The sequence below is a fragment of the Lissotriton vulgaris genome, chromosome 1_1, assembly GCF_964263255.1.
Source record: "Lissotriton vulgaris chromosome 1_1, aLisVul1.2, whole genome shotgun sequence".
Taxonomy (NCBI): Eukaryota; Metazoa; Chordata; class Amphibia; order Caudata; family Salamandridae; genus Lissotriton; species Lissotriton vulgaris.
In genome coordinates, this window is record NC_141685.1 from 277469904 (window position 1) to 277482275 (window position 12372).

Sequence of the window (12372 nt, forward strand, 5' to 3'; positions counted from 1 at the left end):
CACTCCCCTTCTCTCCCTCCCCCCACCCGACTTGTAATTTCATTCGGCCGCCCTGCGTTACTTTTACGTCCACATGGCTTCTCGTTTGTGCTCTCCCTTGTTTCATACTGCACTTCAACCCACAATTGTTGTTGCCGCTAAACTGTCTAATTGAAAGTAGGTAATATTTCCGTAATTATCAGTAATTCGCAGGCATTCACGTGCATTCCTTACATCGCTGTTCTTGAGCGCGTGCTTTAACGCTCCTCCCCCTCCCCAACACAGAGCGTATCTCACAGCCGTACCGTTTTACCTTGCAGCGCTTCCCTCCCACAAGCTCACTCCCCTTCTCTCCCGCCCCCCACCCGACTTGTAATTTCATTCGGCCGCGCTGCGTTACTTTTACGTCCACATGGCTTCTCGTTTGTGCTCTCCCTTGTTTCATACTGCACTTCAACCCACAATTGTTGTTGCCGCTAAACTGTCTAATTGAAAGTAGGTAATATTTCCCTAATTATCAGTAATTCGCAGGCATTCAAGTGCATTCCTCACATCGCTGTTCTTGAGCGCGTGCTTTAACGCTCCTCCCCCAACACAGAGCGTGTCTCACAGCCGTACCTTTTCATCTTGCCGAGCCCTCTCCCATGTGTTCTCGGGGGTAGGTCTTTATTGTAAGGGGCTCGGGTCACGTCACTATGCCCAGCTGTCCCCCACCATCTCCTCTGCTTCCTTTGATGCCCCTGTTTGACTTGCACTTTACATGCGGATTACACAACCGCCGCTGCCCCGGGAGATGCAAGAGCACTTAAATTGAATTCACCAGGACCAGAGTCCATCGACATCACCACCAAGCCGCTCCGGGATTGGCACCAGCTCTGAGGGTTACCCCTGCAAAGAGGGGGCTTGTTTTTCATGATCACAGATACAGGCACCCTGTGAGCAGCTGAAAAAAAGCAAAAATTAAACCAAAACCACCAGCTGGGGCTGTAAAATCACACAACAGCCAGTCATCGGCAAGCAGTCCGGAGCTTCCGTCTTCGCGGTGAGTCTGCCCATACTTTGCATGGCAGTGCGTCACAATAGATTACAGTGGGCTCACAGGAACACACCACACAGGCCGAGCAAGCAATCTATTTCATATGTTGTACTCTGGGTAAATGTGAATTATGTTTATGTTTGGGTTGCTTTGCACTTGAGAGTGTTAGTTATGAAACGTCGGTCAATAACGTATCGTTAAGTCCAGATCAGTCTGCTACACAGTCTTTTCACGCAGTTGTTTTTTGCAGTCAAGCTGGATCGATGTGCACAGTTTTGCTGCTGAAGGGTGTGTGCTACATTCTCTACTGTAGTTGGTAGCAGTTAGTATCTGAAGTTTTGATGGGAGACGCAGGAGGGCACTTTGTTATATGTAAACTCCTTTGCCACTCTCCCGCTTGTTCCATCTGTTTATTTATGGCTTGTAATTGGAATCAATTCTGGAAACAATATTTACGGTTCCTGCAAAATGTGTAGCGCCTGACTATCCTGTGATTAGTTGCACAGCCCAATCTTGATTCACCAGCGGTTTCCGTAACACAGGGCTGACACTTAAAGTAAAGGCTTGATTGGTGTTTAATTTAATAACTAATTTAAAAGTGTGTTGTCCATCACATACACTACAAGTGAGGGCACATCATCTTGACCTTACTCCTTGTATCAAATTAGCGTGTGTGCCAGTACGCCATTGGAAGTAATTGGCATTACACGTACATGTGTTGCAAAATGTCGCTGGCTCCAAGTTAATGAGTTTGAGTTCTGAAACACCCTCACACTCACACCCCTCACACCCCCTCACCCTCACACCCCCTCACCCTCCCATCCCCTCACCCTCCCATCCCTTCACCCTCCCTAACCCCCTCACACACCCTCTCAACCTCACACACCCTCTCACCTTCACACCCTCAGACACCCCCTCAACCTCACCCCCCCCACAGCCCCTCACCCTCACACACACCCCACCCTCACACACCCTCACCTTCGCACACCATCACCCTCACATGCCCTTACCCTCACTTATCCTCTCACTCTCACTTACCCTCACCCACACACACCCTATCACCCTCACATCCCCTCACCCTCACATCCCCTCACCCTCCCATCCCCTCATCCTCCCTCACACCCCCTCACCCTCACACCCCCTCACCCTCACACTCCCTCACCCTCACACACCCTCACACACACCCTCACCCACACCCTCACCCACCCACTTACCCTCCCTCTCACCCTTACCCACCCTCTCACCCTCACCCACCCTCTCACCCTCACCCTCACACACCCTCTCACCTTTACACCCTCACACACACCCTCACCCTCACACTCCACCTCACCCTCACACACCCCCTCACCCTCACACACCCCGTCACCATCACACACCCTCACCCGCCCTCTCACCCTCACTTGCCCTCTCACCCTCACTTGCCCTCTCACCCTCACTTACCCTCTCACCCTCACTTACCCTCTCACCCACCCTCTCACCCTCACCCACCCTCTCACCCTCACCCACCCTCTCACCCTCACACACCCTCACACCCCTCACCCTCACACCCCCTCACCCTCACACCCCCTCATCCCCTCACCCACCTTTTCACCCTCACCCACCCTCACCACCCTTTCACCCGCATGCACCCTCACCCTCACTCACCCTCTCACCCTCACACATCCTCTTACCCCCTCACCCACCCCCTCACCCACACCTCCACATCTCCTCACCCTCACACCCCCTCACCCTCCCTCACACCCTCACCCTCGCCCTCACACACCCTCACCCTCATACACCCCCTCACCCTCATACACCCCCTCACCCTCATACACCCCCTCACCCTTACACTCCCTCACTCTTACACACCCTCACCCTTACACACCCTCACTCTCACACACCCTCACAATCACACACCCTCACACACCCTCCCCTCACATACCCTCACCCTCACACACCCTCACCCTCTCACACACCCTCACCCTCTCACACACCCTCACCCTCTCACACACCCTCACCACTCTACCACTCTACAGCCCTCACTCTATCGCCCTCACCCCATCGCCCTCACCCCATCGCCCTCACTCCTTCGCCCTCACTCTATCGCCCTCACTCTATCGCCCTCACTCTATCTATCTATTGCATCACCACAGCATCACTCAGGGGCACCACAGCATCCTCAGGGGCACCACAGTATCACTCACGGGCACCACAGCATCACTCAGGGGCACAACAGCATCACTATGCGCTACCACAGCATCACTATGCGCTACACAGCATCACTATGCGCTCCCACAGCATCACTCGTCGCCACCACAGCATCAATCGTCATCACCACAGCATCAATCTATGCAACCATTCAACAACAACTGATTCAAATATGTTCTCTCAATGTTTTAAGCTTTATTACAAATGTCACAAAAAGATGTTAATATTTCACTTCTGTTCTTTGATTTTCGTCACAATAAAATACACTGAAGATAATCTTCACAAAAATTAATGACAAAACTTTAAGCTATTGCCATTATGAATTACAATAACTTTTATTTAAGTATTAATTATTACAAATTAAAAGCTATTGTTTGTAATATCAATACATCGAAGTCACATAAATACAACACATATTGCATTACAAATGCTATAGGTGTCACATTTGCGAAAGTTAAAACTATTGGCATTGTGAGTGACAAAGAATGAATGGTTGGGGGTATTGCACTCATTTGATGGAAATGCCCCGGTTACTTACCGGTAATCTTCATTACTCTGAGTCCATGTCTTCCTCGCCACAGTAATATACATATGAGCCTCCGGCTCCACACAGAACTCCAAGTAAAATAAAAGAGCAGCGCTCTAGTCTCCCCTCCCTCCTCCAATATGGCCCCGAGGCTTCCACCAATCCCATAAAGGGACACATATCCAGCAACTCAGCCTGAAAACCAAGCCGCAGACATGAAGCCACCACCAGGGCCGGGAGGGAAGGGAAACTATACTGTGGCGAGGAAGACATGGACTCGGAGTAATGAAGATTACGGTAAGTAACCGGGGCATTACCTCCTCGTCCTGTCTTCCTCGCCACAGTAATATACATATGAGCCGATACCAAAGCAATCAGCTTCATGTAAGGAAAACAGACCACCACATCAGTGCAGCGAAACATATTTTAATATACAGAGGCACAACAACCCAAAAAATGGACAACCTCTTAAGGTACCCCAGCAGTCAAAACAGAAGAGGCAAACGAAACAGAACCCCCACCCCCAATCTGGAGGCGGTAATGGGACATGAAGGTATGCGGAGAAGACCACGTAGCAGCCCTGCAAACATCCTCCATAGACACCCCTTTGAAAGAAGCCCAGGATACAGCAACAGACCTGGTGGAACGACCCTGAACAGGAAGAGATGGGACCACAGACACCGAAGCATAGGCCAAAAGAATGGCCTCCTTAATCCACCGACTGATCGTGGACAGGGAGGGCTTCATACCCTGACGCGACAAACCATAATTTACAAACAAGCAGTCAACCTTACAAAAGGGAGAAGTGCGAGAAATGTAAATCAGTAAGGCACGCCGAACATCTAAGAGGTGCAAAAGGGACTCCTCAGCCGAGGAGGGATCAGGACACAGAACCGGAAGAACCACCTCGGCAGACCGGTGAAAAAAAGAATCCACTTTAGGAACAAAGGTGGGATGAGGGCGCAAGACCACACGGTCCGCCAAAACCAACAAAAACGGGGCAGAACGAAGGAAAGCACCCAACTCACCCACACGCCTGGCAGAGGCAATCGCCACCAGAAACACCACCTTGAGAGTCAAAAACTTCAGGTCCACAGACTCCAAAGGCTCGAACGGAGCCAACTGCAAGGAACGCAAAACTAAAGGAAGGTCCCAAGGAGGAGGACACATGATAGGACGTGGCCGCTGGAAAGAAAGAGACTTAAAAAGTCGAGCAACCAACGGAGAAATGGAAACCAAAGGCAGGACATGAAAAGCCCGAATGGCGGCCCACTAAGCCCGAAGGGTCGAGATGGCCAAACCCAACACAAACCCATCGTTCAGAAAGTCCAGAATGCGAGCTGGATCCAAAGAATCCAACGTCAGCCCACGATCAACACACCAAGAAGCAAAATGATCCCAATGCTTGGCGTAAGACTTAAGCGTAGAAGGCCGCCGTGACTGCTGAATGACACCAGCCACAGCCACCGAACAACCGCCACGTATCAGAGACTCCCTCTCAAGAGCCAGGCCCGCAGACCCAGGGAACGGAACACCGGCAGTGGAAGATGAGGACCCATCAGAGGATACGGCACGAACGGCCTCTTGATTTTCTGTAGCACAGCCGGAAGCAGGGGAACAGGGGGAAAGGCATACAGCAGACCCTCCGGCCAAGGGAATGAAAGGGCGTCCACCCTCCAGGCGTCCCGGCAAGGCATAATCGTGCAAAAACAACGGGTCTGGGCATCGTCCTGGGAGGCAAACAGGTCCACAATCGGACAACCAAACATCATCCGCAACCTCCTGAACATCCACCTCGTGAGAGACAAGGAACCCATGGAAGGAAACACCCGGCTCAGACAATCCGCCACTGTGTTCTCCGCCCCAGGTAGGTAGATGGCAGACAGGGACAACAGATGCACCTCCGCCCAAGAACCAATCCGACGAGCCAGGCAACTGAGGGAGCGAACCCTGCACCCCCCTTGATGGTTCACATACGACATCACAACCTGATTGTCCGTCCGGATCTGCACGTGGTGACCCTGTACAAGAGCTGAGAATTCCAACAGACCCAGAAGGACGGCCTTCAGTTCCTTGAAGTTGGAGGAACATGACAAAACCGACTGAGGCCAAATCCCTTGAGCCGCCGAAACCCCCAGAGTAGCACCCCATCCCAGCAGGCTGGCATCGGTAGTGACCACGCGGGTGGGAACAATCAGAAAAGGGCGGCCTTTGGACAGATGACCCTCGTCCAACCACCAACCCAGGACCACCCGAACCTCCTCCGACATAGGAACCAGAACATCCATATCGAGGGAACAGGGGCCCCAATGCGATAAAATGTGGGACACCACCGGGTACATATGAAGGCGAGCCCATGGCACCGTCAACAAGGAAGCCGACATCAGACCCTGAACTCGCAACCACAGGCTCACAGGATGAGAACCCCCCACCAACAGGGAGCGAACAGCAGACATCAGGGACAAAACACGGGGAGGGGGCAGGAACACCATCCCCAACTGAGTCTTGAACAGAGCCCCAATGAAAGTCAATTCTTGTGCAGGAACCAGGGAGGACTTCGGCACATTCACGAGGAACCCATGATGCGTCAGGACCTGGCACACCTTCTGGACATGCAACTCCGCCTTAGGAAGAGAAGAAGCAGAAATTAGAATGTCGTCCAGATAAGGAAAAACACTAACCCCCTCTCCATGTAAATATCCAATAAGAGGAGCCAGAATTTTAGTAAAGATCCGTGGAGCAGAGCAGAGTCCAAAAGGTAATACCTGGAATTGGTAATGACGACCCTGCACACAAAACCGGAAAAACTTCTGAAATTCCGGATGAAGAGGAACATGTAGGTAAGCATCCCTCAGGTCGATCGAAGCAAGGAAATCCCCCTGAGAGATCAGAGGAAGGATCAAAGGCAGGGAAACCATCTTGAACCCTTGGTGAGGGACGAAAGTATTCACCCACTTCAGGTCCATCACAGGTCGAAGATCCCCCGTGCGCTTGGACACCAGAAAAAGAATGGAATACACCCCCTTCCCCACTTGGTCGCAGGGCACAGGAATCACCGCCTTTTTGACCACCATGGAAGCGATGCCGTCCAAAAGCGCCAACCGTTTCACCGGATCTCCGGGACAAGGAGTGGCCTTGAAATAGTCTGGGGGCGTCTGGGCAAATCCAATGCGCAACCCCTCCGAAATCACGCGAAGCACCCATCGGTCTGACACAGTCTCGCGCCAAGAGTCCATGAAGCAAGAAAGTCGACCCCCAACCGGACCGACACCAGGAGCGATCCAGTCAGGATTTGGAAGCAGGAGCGGAGGAGGCAGAAGCGCCGGAGAACCGGGACTTATCAAAGGAGGGAGCACCCCGGCCACGCCCCCGTCCACGAAAGGGCTGACCAGCCCGACCCCTCTTCGAGGTACCAAAAGACCGCTGGGAACCAAAAGCACGGAATCTGCCAGGACGGTCAGGAGCAAGCAGTTTACGGTCCTCCGCCGTCTTCTTCACCATGTCGTCAAGAGACGAACCAAAAAGTCTAACCCCAGAGAAAGGGACTTTCATAAGCAAGTTTTTCTGAGCAGCATCAGCTTTCCAGGAACGGAGCCACAACTGACGCCTCGCAGCCACAGAGGATCCCGCCGCAGAAGCAGCAGCCCCCAGCGAATCAAAGGAGACATCCGACAGCAGACGGACCTGCTGCTCCATCATCGCCAGGGTAGAAGAAACATCCTCCCCTTGGTCCAACAACTCCGACAGAGACTGGAAATCCTTGAGCAAGGACTGGATAGTGTAAGAGGAATAGGCCGCCGCCCTGATAGAAAAATTTGCAGCTGCAAAAGTGCGTTTCACAGCACCATCCACCTTACGGTCAACCGGGTCCGTAGGAGAAGAGTCCTCCGAGACAACGGACCCATGTGAAGACATGCTCGCCAACAAAGAGTCAACCTTCACGGAGGCAGGGTATTTCACCGCAAAATCCTGAAGAGGGTACCTCCTACTCAAGAAACGAGGAAAGGAACCTTTGTCCACATCCTTCCATTCATTCTCCAGGACCTTCAAGACAGAGGAATGGAGAGGCAAAGAATCAGGCTCAGGACGATGGTATTGCGAAAACAGATCGTCTTCCAGAGGCACCACAGAAGCAGGAAACACCAAGTTATCGCGAATGTGACCCAGCACCTCCTTCAGGTCGGCACCCTGCACAAAGCGACCCCTGACATCAACCTCCTCCTCATTCTCAGAATCAGCAGGAGCAGCAGCGCCATCAACCCTCGCCTTCTTCGCAGGAGGGACAGGCACCTGACCGCTTAAAGCAGCAGACACAGCAGAATTGATCATCTGCTGCAACATCTCCATCGAAGGAATTTGCACCCCAGAACCAGAAGCCACAGCCAAAGAATCAGGAGCACGAGCATCAGATGAAACATCCATGATAGCCAGCCACGTGAAGCAGTGCAAAACAAACACAGGCAAAAGGTAGAACAGCCCGTTAAAATAAGGACCCGAGGTTGCCAAGCAACCCCACAAACCCCACCTCGACGCATGCTCAAAGAATAAATGCAGCCGGAAACGCCGCGCACGCACACATAGCCACAGACTGAGAGCGTGCCGAGCCAAGCCCTGAATGCGCCCCTGAAGTAGCAGAGAGCGAAGAGGCAGCAAACCATGCCGACTCCAACCGGCAGCAGGTAAGACAACGCCCACGGAAGCCTCCGGCCCCCACAGACAATGCCCCCGGCCGCGCAACGTCCGCCCAGCAGGACGCGCGGCCGGTAAAAGTTAATTAACCAAACGGCAGACAGGACACAAGGCGTCCCGGCCATACAGCATACCCAGCCGCAATGAACGCCACGTACGTCCGCTAGGCAGGACACGAGGCACATAGGCAGAAGAAGGGGGGGGAAAAAAAAAAACCTTAAACATTCACGCATTCGAAAAACGGAAATACATCGCAAAAGTGAAACAAACACTACTTTCCCCCAACCTGATACCAACGGACTAAGGGAACCGCTAAAGCAGGAACCCAGCCCACTCACCTGACCAGCAGGGAACACAGCACTCGGAGAAGTGCAGAAAAAAAGAACAGGCTGAGTTGCTGGATATGTGTCCCTTTATGGGATTGGTGGAAGCCTCGGGGGCCATATTGGAGGAGGGAGGGGAGACTAGAGCGCTGCTCTTTTATTTTACTTGGAGTTCTGTGTGGAGCCGGAAGCTCATATGTATATTACTGTGGCGAGGAAGACAGGACGAGGAGGTAATGTAAAATGTATCCTGATCCTCTTTCTTTTCTTCTTTGTTTCATTTTTTTCTTTCTGTTTTCAATTGATGCCTATCGTGTTCACTTCATAACACAATGGAGGTGATTTCCGAATATTAGGAAACACTTTTCTCTAAAATGCGCGTAGCTTAGTATGACATCCCCGTTTAGCAATGGCCGCCACCATTTTCTTAATAAGTCCGTCCTCAATGTTGGGTTTAACCAACAGATATAGAAAAAGGACTTCTCCTTGGAACCTGCTATCGATACAAACATTCGGGCAGGAACGCTGTTACACGGTCGGTTCACTTTTCTCCCGGTAAGTTGACTCCCATGAATTCGTAATACGAGCAGGTCGTTTTGACTAACATAACCGCATACTGAACTCGACACTCTTTATTTTTTGTTTACTTTCCTCAGCATGGGAGCAATATCCTTAAGAGCGAGACCCTAAATGTAGAACACGAGGCTCGCAGGTAAATGTTTCTCTTATGAGATTTCGGTGACATTGCAATAGATTAAACTGATCGCAATAGGTTCTAACTATTATCCATTCATTCCAATAGATTCCACATATCAGCGTCCACACATGCAAGACCTGCAGGTGAGCTTCGTGTTTAATGTCGGTAGAATATCATATCATTAGGCACCCCAAGGGCATCATTTGACACATACTTTTTATTTTTTCCGTACAGGTTCTCCTTGACCCTAGGATACAGGTATTCCACTGGGAATACCCCGTTGATTTAAATCCGTTCTTTGCAAATATGAATCATGTTATTGATTCGCTCTTTCCCCTTTTACCGATCCCACAGATTATTCAAACCTCTACAACACACACAACATTGGAATTATCAGTAACTTCGGTAAGACAGATACATATTACCCAAAATTACGAAATGCACATCTCCTAAAGCATCTAGAGTAACCTAGTTTCCTTTTCTTTTTTCTTCTTTTTTCTACAGACCCCTGACGAAGGGGCTTATACCCCGAAATGCATTGGGTTGTGCACATAACTATGTTGTATACTGATTGTTTTGAAAAATGTATTTGATTTATGTGCAATGATTTCATATTGTGCAGACATTGTTAAGATTGAGAAATGAATTTTATTTACTAAATACATGATGATCTAACGATAAAGTATGTTTTGAAAAAATGGTTTCAATTGCAAAATTCATAATCCGTTGTGCGCACTAGAGTCCTGGTTATCTAGTGATACCAGGCCATATTCATTCATTGTGAATGACAAAGCCAATAATTTCGCTATTTACAAAACCAACACACAAATAAAAAAAAAATCATTTACAATACCAATAGCTCAAACTTTCCAAATGCGAGACCTATTGCATTGCAAATGCTTATTTGCCTCTTGTAAGGTATCTTTGCTACTTCTTGTTTGCTGATACATGCACAATTGTCACTATTGCCTTATGTAACGTAATGTTTGCTTTTGTAACATGCTCACTTGTAATTTTTCCTCATGTTTCACTACTGTTTCTATTGTGAAGCGCTCTGACACCTTCGGGTAAAGTCCGCGCTATATAAAAACGCATCAAATAAATAAATAAAATAAATCAAAACATATTCTCAGAATCCCCTGCGTTGGGCGGAAGCCGTGATCCGAGCCGGGTCACCGGCTCCAAAATGTGCAGCTTTTGCTGCTGTTCTGCGGGTGAGCCCCATTCTGTGACCCGAAAACACAGCTGTGGGAAGAGGGTGGACTGATCCGGCGGTGCCTGGGCCGGTCAGACCCCTCAGAGCCCTGCAGGAGCTTGAGCTGCGAGAGAGGGAGGAGGAAGGGGCGATTTAATAACCAGAGCTGCGGCCCTGGAGCAAGGGTTCGAGTCCCGGCTGCGGCACAACAGCCTGTTACTCCTAGAAAATTACTTAAAGACCCCGCGGGTAGGTAAATATTTCTTTAAAACTGTCCATGTGTAATTGAGGCAGACCAGTGCGCCTGTAAAGCGTTGTAATACCTAGAAAAGCAAATTGCGCGAAGAGAGCAACAAAAGTAAACCCTGTTACACTGCCGAGGGTCACGTGTGACTGAGAAGCCGCGTCACAAGGGCTCCAGTAGGGGTTATTTGCATACCCACAATCCCCAGTCACTTGTACTCCTTCTCATGTAGTTGAATTAAATTTACCACTTAATCTAATCGAAAACTTAATAATAAAAATATAATTGTAGGGACGTTCTAAGTTTTCGTCTCATTTTTTTGTCTTACACTAGGAGTCATAGGAGTTGTGTTTAGTGCGTTCTCTGCTTCCCTGTTACATGCTTATACTCTGGTTTCTCTTCAAACCGAATAAATCTTTCGCCTTTTACTAAAGATTTCCGTGGAGAGGAACATTAAAGAGTTTCACTCAATTTTTGAAAGCTCTATTTCTGATAGAGTTGCCCAATTATGTTTAATAAAGAATTAGTTCAGAGAAATTATAAAAAGAATGTCTGTTAGTAACTGCTGAAGTCAGTCACGTTATTAAAGAAATTTGTGCGGTGTGAGAGTTGGGGGGACGATTGAGCAGTGTTCCTAGAATATGGGATGGGGGTAGGGTCCCGCCTGCGGCTCTACGACCTGTTACTCTTAGTAAATCACCTAAAGACCCCGCTGGTAAATATTATAGGGGCAGATTTACAAGCCCCTTGCACGTTTACGTCACTGTTCCAAAATCTGCCCCAATATATTTAAAAATCTACCCGTGAGTGATGGATGTAACCTAATGCTTGTGTAAAGCGTTCTATTTCCTAGAGCACAATTTGCGCAATGAGAGCAACAAAAGTTAACTATGTTACACTCCCGAGGGGCATCTGTGACTAAGAAGTCTTGTCACGTGGGCTCCTGTAGGGTTTATTTGCATACCCACAATCCCCTGTCACTTGTTATCCCTCTTATGTACTTCAATTGATTTTACCACTTAATCAGATCAAAACCTCAATCAAAATGTAGTCACGGAGACATGTTTCAAGTATTCATTTAGTTTTGTGTCCCACACTCAGGGGCAGATTTACAAGCCCCATGTGACACTTTTACGCCGCCTTTGCGTCACTTTTGTGACGCAGCGGCGGAGTAAACAATGCGCCACTATGCGACATATTCGCAACTTGATGCATCTAGTGAGATGCGTCACGCTGTAAAGCCCTGCGCTACATTATACCTGCGTCAGGTATAATGTATGCAGGGTGGGCGTTCCGTCGCAAGGAAGCCCCTTAAAAGGGATGCAGTGAAATGAGTCACTTTAACGTCCCCGCGCCATCAAAACCTTACGCCTGTTTGTAGCAGGCGTAAGGAGTGACGCAGCACAGCCAGTATAGGGCACCCCTGAGCAGTGCTGGAGTTGCGTTGCGCTTGCAACACAACTCCAGCACTGCGTCACCTTTACAACGTCAGATGC

The 12372-nt window shown here is 49.6% G+C and overlaps 1 non-coding gene across 1 annotated transcript; it reads left to right on the top strand.

Annotated features, from left to right (window-relative positions):
• The first annotated feature begins 11260 nt into the window (after window positions 1-11260).
• LOC147746943 (U5 spliceosomal RNA) lies at window positions 11261-11376 on the top strand. The gene has a single exon (XR_015300407.1). It is a non-coding gene; the product is annotated as a U5 spliceosomal RNA (small nuclear RNA).
• Window positions 11377-12372: the final 996 nt, after the last annotated feature.